Below are 10,091 nucleotides of genomic sequence, written 5' to 3' on the forward strand. Positions count from 1 at the left end.
TGGTGGTGACAAAATCTCTCAGTCATTGCTTGTCCATAAAGGATTTTATTTCTCCTTCACTTATGAAGCTTAGTTTGGCTGGATATGAAATTCTGGGTTGAAAGCTCTTTTCTTTAAGGATGTTGAATATTGGCCCCGACTTTCTTCTGGCTTGTAGGGTTTCTGCTGAGAGATCCGCTGTGAGTCTGATTGGCTTCCCTCTGTGGGTAACCTGATCTTTCTCTCTGGCTGCCCTTAGCATTTTTTTTCTTCATTTCAACCCTGGTGAATCTGACGGTTATATGTCTTGGGGTTGCTCTTCTTGAGGAATATCTTTGTGGAGTTCTCTACATTTCTTGAACTTGAAATTTGGACTGTCTTGCTAGGCTTGGGAAGTTCTCCTGGATAATATTCTGTAGTGTGTTTTCCAGCTTGGATTCATTGTCCCCATCATATTCAGGTACACTGGTCAAGCATAGGTTAGGTCTTTTCACATAATCCCATATTTCTTGGAGGCTTTGTTCACTTCTTTTCACTCTTTTTTCTCTTGTCTTGCCTTCTCTTTTTATTTCATTGAGTTGATCTTCAATCTATTATATCCTTTCTTCTGCTTGATCAATTCAGCTATTAAAACTTATGTTTGCTTCATGTAGTTCTTGTGCTGTGTTTTCCAACTCCATCAAGTCGTTTATGTTCTTTTCTTTTTTTTTTCTTTTTTCTCTTTTTTCTTTCTTTTTCTTTTTTTTCTTTTTTTTTCTCTTTTTTTCTTTATTACATTTTAGGTTTTGGGGTACATTTGAAGAACATGAAACGGTTATTCTAGTTAGCATTTCGTCTAACCTTTTTTTCAAGGTTTTTGGTTTCTTTGCATTGAGTTAGAACATGTTCCTTTAGCTCAGAAAAATTTGTTATTAACCACATTCTGAACCCTGTTTCTGTCAATTCGTCACACTCTTTCTTGGTCATGTTTTGTTCCTGTGTTGTTGAGGAGTTGTGATCCCTTGAAGAAGAAGAGGTGTTCTGGTCTTTGATGGTTTCATCTTTTTTGTGCTGGTTTTTTCCCATCTTCATGGATTTACCTGGCTGAGGTGTCAGGAAGCCACTTGATGAGGTAGCTTGTCTGACTGTGGAGGTGCTACTGGGTTTCTAGGGACTCCTTCAGGTTACTAGGGAAGCTTCCTGTGTCCTTTTTGTTTATACTGGGAGAGTAGACCAGCCTCTTCCGCTGACCTGTAGGTGCTGTTGGTTGGTCAAGAATGCTGTCCCGTTGCTAAGTAGGTTTCCTGTGTTTTTTGTTAAAACATGTAGCCCAGTCCCACCCTCCTAATGGTGCATTGTGCCCTTCCTCCACTAGGCTGGATCATTCAGGGTTCAACTCAGACTGTGGCACTGGTTGTGCAACCCGCTAGAGTCAGAGCCTCAGCCCCCTGGAGTTTGTGGGGGAGGGAAGGGATCCACCCAGCTGCACCCGGCCATCTCCCACTTTCAGCTTCCTCTCTCTCCGGTCATGGGGTAGGGGTCCGCTGCACTGCTCCATCCATCCTCCCACTTGCAGCTCCCTCTCTCTCTGGGCAGGGGGAAGGGGTGATATCTCCATCCACAGGCTCTCCCAGCCAGCTTTTGGGCTTATGCATCTGTTTAGGTCTGTGCACCAATCTGGGACACCATCCTGGATTATTATTCAACTCTGGGCTTGTAATTCCCCGCTCTTGACTGGCAAAGATCCCCTGTTCTGTGTATTGCTGAGGCTTTGGGGAAAGTGCTGTATCTGGACTGGATTGCCAGAAGGGGAGCCTCCAACTCACCAGTCAGACGCACTTTCTGGGTGAAGCAGCACCCCTCCCCACCTCACTCTGCCTTGCCTGGGCTTTGCTCACAATAGGACCAGACCCGTTGAAATGCCCCTGGTACCTCAGTTGGAGCTAGGAGATCTCTGGATTTCTACATCTCTCTTGCTGGCTGTTGTGCGCCCGAGTTGTGTCGATTCAGCCATCTTGGAGAGACTATTTTAACCTTTTTATACTAGTTTCTCCTACATTTCCTACATGCTCTAACTAGACTCCACAAGAAGAGATTGAATGAATGTAGAATATATTATATAAAATTCTATTTTTGTAAGTCAAAAATTGTCAAATAAGGTTCAAACTATAGACTCTGTGTGGAGTTACAGTGAGAATATGGACATTGTTCACAGCTCATAGGGCTACAAGTCCATGAGCAAGCTCTGGAAACTCATTGTCTTACTGGGGTCTTGTCCTAAATTTCATAGGACATGAAATTGAGGTTGTGTATCTGAAATTTTGATTTAACTAGGAACTAACCCACCATGCCCTCAGCATTCCTTAATTAGCCATGTCTGCTTACCTCTTCCTCCACTTTCTATTTTTTCCCAGCTATGTTATCATTGTTTTCTGAAATCCCTAAAGCTTGCACAGATCCAGACCATTATGAGATTCATCAAAAGAGATAATTTTGTCTTTTTTTTTTTTTTTTTTTGAGACAGTGTCTGGCTCTGTCACCCAGGCTGTAGAGCAGTGGTGGGGTGTGGGGTAGCTACAATGTCTGCCTCCAAGGCTTAAATGATTCTTCCTCCTCAGCCTCCAGAGTAACTGGGACTATAGGCAGGCAAGCACCCCCAGCTAATTTTAGTAATTTTGCTAAAGAAGGCTAGAGGGGCTGATGTATAACAAGCAAGGAAATTGAGTGACAGACGATGAAGTAGGAAGCAGAGAGGAATCAGGAGCCTCATCATATCAGGCCCTAATGTCCACAGTAAGAAAGCTGATTTTTATTTAAACAGATATTGGAAGCTGCTGGATGGTTGCAAGGGGAGTCAATTTATAATCAATTTTAAAAACTAATTCTAGCTACTATGTGGGAATTCGATTCTTGGGGAGAATAGTAGCTAGAATAAACTATGGGAGGAAATGATTTGAAGTGGGTGGTTTAAAATAAAAGTTTTGTTTTAAGTTTGAGATGATTTATTGACTTTTATGTGGAACAAACCTAAGGTCAATGGCATTTAAGAGACTCATGGTGAGATTAGGGCTGGAGGTATTTCTGCTGGGGGCATCAATATATGCCCTGTGTTAAGTTCCAGGAAGTGGAAGAGGTTACATACAGTAATAGATTGTACAGAGAAAAAAGAAGAGGGCACAGGCCAGAAAAGGGGACTGAGAGGGAGTCCCAGGGAGGGTGGAGATAAACTAACAGAATATAACACATGTAAGTCAAGGAAAATAGATTTTTTCAAGAAGAAGGGAAAGGCCAATGAGTGCCACTAAGCGGGTGAAGTGAGAATTTGACAGAGAAGCAAATGCTGGGTTTGCTGGAATTGATATTTGCACCAGTGGAGTGTTCAGGGTGGGAAATGCATTGGACCATTTGAAGATCAAGCAGAAGTGAGGGTGAGGATAAGGTTGGCTTTTTTTAGTAGTGAGCTTCAGGGAACGACTGTGCCCTGGGTTCAGGGAGCCAGCAGGATCTAAAGGAAATGACTAAAGAGGCTGAAGAGAAGCAGGAGGACCTGTGAATCAGAGATGCTCAGTCATTAGTAGCAAGGAAATACTAGAGGGCCCCTGTGTACAGTGCTCATGCAAAAGGTCACACAGCCAATATTTCGCATAGCCCATATTTATTAGTGACTTAGAATATACCAGTTATTATTCTAGGTCATGAGAATGAAGTGATGAATAAAAATAATGGTCTCCATCAGTATATGCTATGCAATATTTTGCATTGACTATGTACCAGGCCTATGAATTTCAGTATGAAATTTCAGTAATGATGCTGTTGTATGTGTGGTGTTTAAAAATGTATACATCTCTGGAATCTAAAATTGAGGGATTATAAGTAAAACCCAGTATTACAAATTTAGTGCTAGAAATCAGATTGCAGTTTAAATCTGAGCATGTAGAAAGTCCCTTTCTTCCATGTCAGCAGATGCCTTTTGTGTGAGGTTTGTTTAGATATACTCCATTATTAGACATAAGCCACTGTTTCTGCCTTATGTTTTCAGAATGACAATTCTTTATGAAACTAATAGAAGAACAGAAGACAATTGAAAAATCATAATGAAGATATTAATATTTTTAGAATCAAGGAATAGAAAAAAAATAATGTGAGCTGCAGTTATAGGGATTATAAAAACTAAAATGGAAATATATTTGAGTGTTTATTATGTGATCAGTGCAAAGAAGAATCATTATTTCATTTTACACTTAACAATATCCTGTGAGGATCAGGCTATTATTAAATGCATTTGATAGATTACAAAAAGGCTTATGGTTGGTAAAAATTGACCCAAGTAGAAAAAGTCATGTTTCCATTTGGATTTTCTGATTCTAGTTTGAGAGTCTGTCCATCATTAGTGAGTAGTGACTACATTGTATCTGAATTATTGATAGAATTTCTGATATTCATATGTACCATGTTGTTTCTTAGAGTGAGTGCAGAGATGCAAGGGCTGCTAGTTCCAGTGAATAAGAGAATCTTTCATCCATTTTGCATTTACTATTCTATATGTCAATCATGGCATGTGTTGAAGAACATGAAGAATTAAATAACTCCTTCTTCTGAGGTTCAACTAGCTAGCTGTGCTAGGGTTACCAAATAAAATACAGGTTCCTAGTTGAATCTGAATTTCAGATACACCACCATAATTTATTGGAAATCCAAATTTAACTGGGCTTCCTCTGGTTTAATTTGCCAAATCTGTTAACCTTAAGTGGGACACATGAGCATGGGTTCCAGTGCTAATCATGCAAACCACAGTGACAGCAACTTCACACATGTTTATTTTTAAACTTTGCCTCAGTAAGAAAATGCTTAGATAATTTAGGAATAAAAAAATAGACTATGGTATTATATTATAGATGATAGAGGGGAGTACACCATTGTTTCTAAAGGGCAAAGGGAGATTTGTGGAGATCTTACTCAAATCTGAGGACCTGCTCATTTTTTGCAAACTGTCTGTATGAGAATGTCATTTTGAGGTTTCTCCATTTCTGAGAGTAGTTGACCTCAAAACTGAGAGCTCTACCTCTGGCCAAGGCTGGTAATTTGATGCTTACAAGTATTGTTGGGAGTGGGAGGCTGAAAGAAATGAGTTAGTTGGGAAATTAAATGGGAATAAAATAGCCGTGAATGTGATTCATTACTACAGAGACTTAGTGCACCAGTGGCAAAGAAATTAAGAAAAAAACATGATATGAAGGGTAAATGATGTGATTTGGTGACTGATTGGTAAGGCAATGAAATCAGTAAATCTTATTTCTCAACAAGTTCATTTTCTGGAAAGAGCACTGTATTGGAGCCAGAATTCTACAAAACATTTATTTTATGTAGGACCAAGATTTTCAACAGATATTTTTCAAGGTAATTCTCAGCTGCTCCATAACTAATACGTGGCTTGTTCAACACAGATTTTTTCACATGGATCACACCCATGATTCTTATGCAGGGATAGTTCACCACCCTTCCCCTCCCTCCCATCACCCTTGGGGAATATTTGGTAATGTTTGGAACAATTTTTGGTTGTCACAACAGGGGTTTCTTCAGATATTTAATGAGTAGAAGCCAGGGACACTGCTAGAGAACCTACAATGAACAGCCTCTGTCACCACCAAAGAATTATCTGGTCCAAAATGTCAATAGTGCTGAGGCTGAGAGCACTGGTTCACACTGTGCTCTTCCTGGAAATTCTACATTCACATCTTCTATACACTCACCGCCCACTTCAGTTCTTTATTTTTGCTTGTTTCATTATAAAAAGCCAGATAGCTGCACAAATTCAACCACTTTCTTGTTGAATCCATTTATTCAATGCAAGTTTAATACCTTCATATTTATTTTTTGCCTGATGCAATATTTTTCAACATTTTCATGAGTTGTTGGTCACCACTAACTCTACTGACTTTCAACAACGTGCCCTTATAAGTCACAAATAATGATGCTGCTGCAATTATTTTTCACTAACATCCCTCAGATTTCTGTAGTTATTCTACATTTGATATTATTCACAGTGTAAGATGTTTCTATTCATTCATTTCATTTTTAACCACGATTATTTTTAAGTTACTTTTGTCATTTTCACACTTCAATGAAAGATAAAGACAAAAACATCAAAAATATATATAGTGTTTTACACATGTATATATTTACACACATATATGTATGTATGTATATTTAGATGTATTGAAATTACAGAAGCACATGTCACCAATAAGAGCTCTAAGACCACTTTGACCCCTTACCCTTATCAGATGAGATTTGTCAAGTGAGTTTTGGGAACAAATTTCTTTTAACTGAATTTCTGAGCTCTGTGGATTTGGAAATGAAAAGGAAGGTTTGCAGACATTTACGGGGATCATGGTTTTTATTTTCCTTAAACTCTTCCATAGTTTCCCATTGTCTTTAGTATAAGTCCGAAATCCTAACACCATGCATGAGGCTTTTAAATACCTGGCTTCTTGTGATTTCTCCAGTCTAATCTTTTACCCTCCTTCCCCTCAGCCTCTCTGCTTTAGTGAACTTTACTCTAGTCTCTTGAAGAAGTTTATCAATTCAAGCTTTTGTACATGGTATTTCCTACACCTCCTGTTTTGTCCAAACAGACACACAGGGTCCCCTCTGCCTCCCAGCTCACTCCTGCTTAACCTGTGAAGTCACCTCTGAGCTGTCACTCTTCAGAGGGGCCTTCTCTGGCACCCTGATGTAACTGAGATCATCCTATTATTGTCTGCTCTAGAATCCATACTTCTGACATTTCCCATTCCTGTCTAAGCTCCTGTGTGTTTGGGTTTTGGTCATCACTTTCACTGCTCTTTAAGCTACCCCAGTGGAGTGGAAAGGTCTATTTCCCTTGTTTGGATTCCTAGAGGCAGCGCAGGCCTGGCACAAGGTCAGCACTAAGGAAGTGTTCACAGGATGAACACGGTGGGTGCTACTGAAGGAATGGGTGAAGCCTGTGGGAGGAGAGAAGGGGCAGAGGGTGTCTTCCCGGTGGAGTCTCCCAGGAGGAGGCAGCGTGGGCTGTGGTGCGGGGTAGATCCTCCTCCAGCTCCTGCTTGGAGGTCTCCAGAACAGGCTGGAGGCAGGGAGGGGTCTCAAAATGCTTGGGATCAGAAGGGGTTTTCCCTCCCAGTCCCCCAGCCCCCATCTGCCTCAGGAAGACTGAAGATGAGACCCTGGGCTGTGCATGGTGGGGGTTGCCGGTGGGGCTGGTCAAGGTTCCCAGAGCCCTCACCCCGCCCAGGGAGCCCCGATGGAGGTGTCACTATCAGTGTCTTTCCCAGAGGTTGCCCCTGTGACCGGATCCTTCATGTCCCCACAGCACGTTTCTTGGAGCAGGCTAAGTCTGAGTGTCATTTCTTCAACAGGACATAGCGGGTGCGGTACCTGGACAGATACTTCTATAACCAGGAGGAGTATGCATGCTTCGGCAGCGACATCGGGGAGTTCCCGGCGGTGACGCAGCTGGGGCGGCCTGACGCAGAGTACTGGAACCGCCAGAAGGACTTCATGGAGGAGAGGCGGGCTGCGGTGGACAACTACTGCAGACACAACTAAGGGGTTTTTGAGAGGTTGACAGTGCAGCGGCGAGGGGAGTGCGGCGGGTCAGGGTCTGGGTCCTGTGAGCTGGGAATCTGAGAGAGAGAGAAAGTGAGTGTGTGTGTGTGTGTGTGTGTGTGTAAGTGTGACAGAGAGAGAGAGAGAAAGCTGTCTGGGAGCATTTAGAATCCTCTCAATCCTGAGCAAGGAGCTCTGAGGGCACAGGTGTGTGTAGAGTGTGGATTTGTTTGTGAGGCTGTTTGGGAGGGGAGGCAGGAAGGCGGCTGCTTCTTATCCTTGGAGGCCTCTGTGGGGAGGTGATGTGGGAGGTGGCTGCAGGGGCTGGAGAGGGCGGAGATCTCAATTGTACTGGGTTCTCAGAGATGCAGGAAGGAAAATGTGAAGTGTGTGTGTGGCTGGGTGAGGGTTTAGGGGAGGAGAGCTGAGGGGTGTGGAAGGTTTGGGATAGTGTGAGGAGGCCAGTTCCAGACCGTCCCTGCACATACCCTTCATGCAGTCTCTGAAATCAAAGTGTGCGGTGTTTGTTTGCAAAAGCATCAGATTAATTTCTAGGGGAACTGAGCAGACGTCTGAGGCACCTCTGAAGCTTCTATAGGTCTAAATTTCTTGCTATTTTTTTGCTTTCTTAGTGTGTATATCTTTACGTAGTTGAAAGGATTGTAAACTAATTTTTTGAATTGAAGTTTTAACACACTGTTACTATTTTATTATAATGCTAAGTTTTCTAGTAGTTACATATTATTCTTTTATATATAATAGTTGTGACACAACTTAACCTCGCTTTCCCCATTGTTCACCTTTATTGTGACATTCACTAAAAGTTGAAAATGTAGGGTTGGTGGATCCAAGATGGCCATTTAGGAAGAGCTCAGGATTGCAGCTCCCAGTGAAAGTGCAGAGGGTGAGTGGATGCCTCATTTTTATTGCCTACAGACTAGGAAATTCCCAGGTGGAGGAGCTCCATGGGTTGCCAGCGTGGCTGTGTCGGCCAGCGTGACTATGTCGGCCGGCGCCACTGCTTTCCCCACATGGCTGCTTTGTCAGCGCCATGGTGCAGCGGTTCTCCGTACAAAATACACTGATCCGGGTGCCCTTTTGGCTGGTGATTGGAGCCACAGGAAGTCACCCATTCATCTGTTTAAAAAGCGGGCTTAACAGGGAAACAGGACAGTAGATTCCAGGGCAAAAAAAGCGCCACGAATCTCAGTGCTGCTGTTTCAGCCAGTGCAGTGAGTCACCTCACGGGAAAACACACAGATCCCGGCGCCTCTTCAACAGGCAACTGGAACACCAACTTTAAAAAAAAAGAGGCTCTGAGGCAGGGAGCCAGGCGATCAGGCTCGGCTGGTCCTACCCCCACAAAAGAACAGCAATCAGAAACTCTCTGAATTGAGAGGTTCAGAGCAACGCAGCTTACCCTGGGATGGTCTAGCTCTGCGGGGGAGGGGTGTCCGCCATACAGAGGCAGTCCAAAACTATGGAGGTAGCCAGCCAATGCTGAGGCAGCCCGCCATTGCCAAGGCAACCCGCCACTACAGAGTCCACCATAACAGAGGTGGACCACCATTGCCGAGGCAGTTCTAACTACACCCATATTAACAGGACTGCAGGGAAGTTCACTAGGCAGCTGGGTGGAGCCGACAGCAGCTCAGCAAAACCTGTACAAGCAGTGACTAGGGTGCCTCCTTGCTGGGCAGGGCAGCTCTGAAGTGAAAAAAAAGAAGGCAGCAGCATAACGGAAACTCATAAATAAAGCCCTAAATCCCTGGGACAGAGCACCTGGGAACAAAAAGCGGTTTATGAGTTCTGCTGCAGCAGACCTAAACGTACCTGCCCAGCAGCTCTGAATGATCAACGGAGCTCACAGCTCAGCATTTGAGCTCCTATAAAGAACAGACTGTCTTCTCAAGCAGCTCCCTGACCCCTGTATATCCAAAGAACCACCTCAAAAAGGAGAGATCAGGCTGACACTTGGCAGGTATCCTTCTGGGACAAAGATAGCAGAAGAAGAAAACTGGTAACAGCCCTTACTGTTCAGCAGCTGCTGCAGGTGATCCCAAGGCAAGCAGGGCCTGGAGTGGACCTCAGCAGACCTACAGCAGAGGAGCCAGACTGTTAGAAGGAAAACTAAGAAACAGAAATAACCTCACCATCAACAAACAGAACGTCCACTCAGAGACCCATTCTGAAAGCCAGCAACTACAAAGACGACAGGTGGACAAATCCATAAAGATGGGAAGAAACCAGCTCAAAAAGGATGAAAACACATGAAACCAGAACACCTATCCCCCTACAAGGGATCAGAACTCCTCACCAGCAAAGGAACAAGGTTGGATGGAGAACGAGTGTGAAGAAATGACAGAAGTAGACTTCAGAAGGTGGGTAGTAAGAAACTTCTGTGAACTAAAAGAACATGTTCTAACTCAATGCAAAGAAACTAAGAACCTTGAAAAAAGATTTGACGAAATGCTAACGAGAATGGACAAAACAGAAAGGAATATAAGTGAATTGATGGAGCTGAAAAACACAACACGAGAACT

The 10,091-nt window shown here is 43.2% G+C and overlaps 1 pseudogene; it reads left to right on the top strand.

Moving 5' to 3' along the window:
• The first annotated feature begins 3,723 nt into the window (after window positions 1-3,723).
• Window positions 3,724-10,091, top strand: part of LOC119470176 — a 35,514-nt pseudogene continuing 29,146 nt past the window's right edge.

The sequence above is a fragment of the Cebus imitator genome, unplaced genomic scaffold (genome assembly GCF_001604975.1).
Source record: "Cebus imitator isolate Cc_AM_T3 unplaced genomic scaffold, Cebus_imitator-1.0 Scaffold24, whole genome shotgun sequence".
Lineage (NCBI taxonomy): Eukaryota > Metazoa > Chordata > Mammalia > Primates > Cebidae > Cebus > Cebus imitator.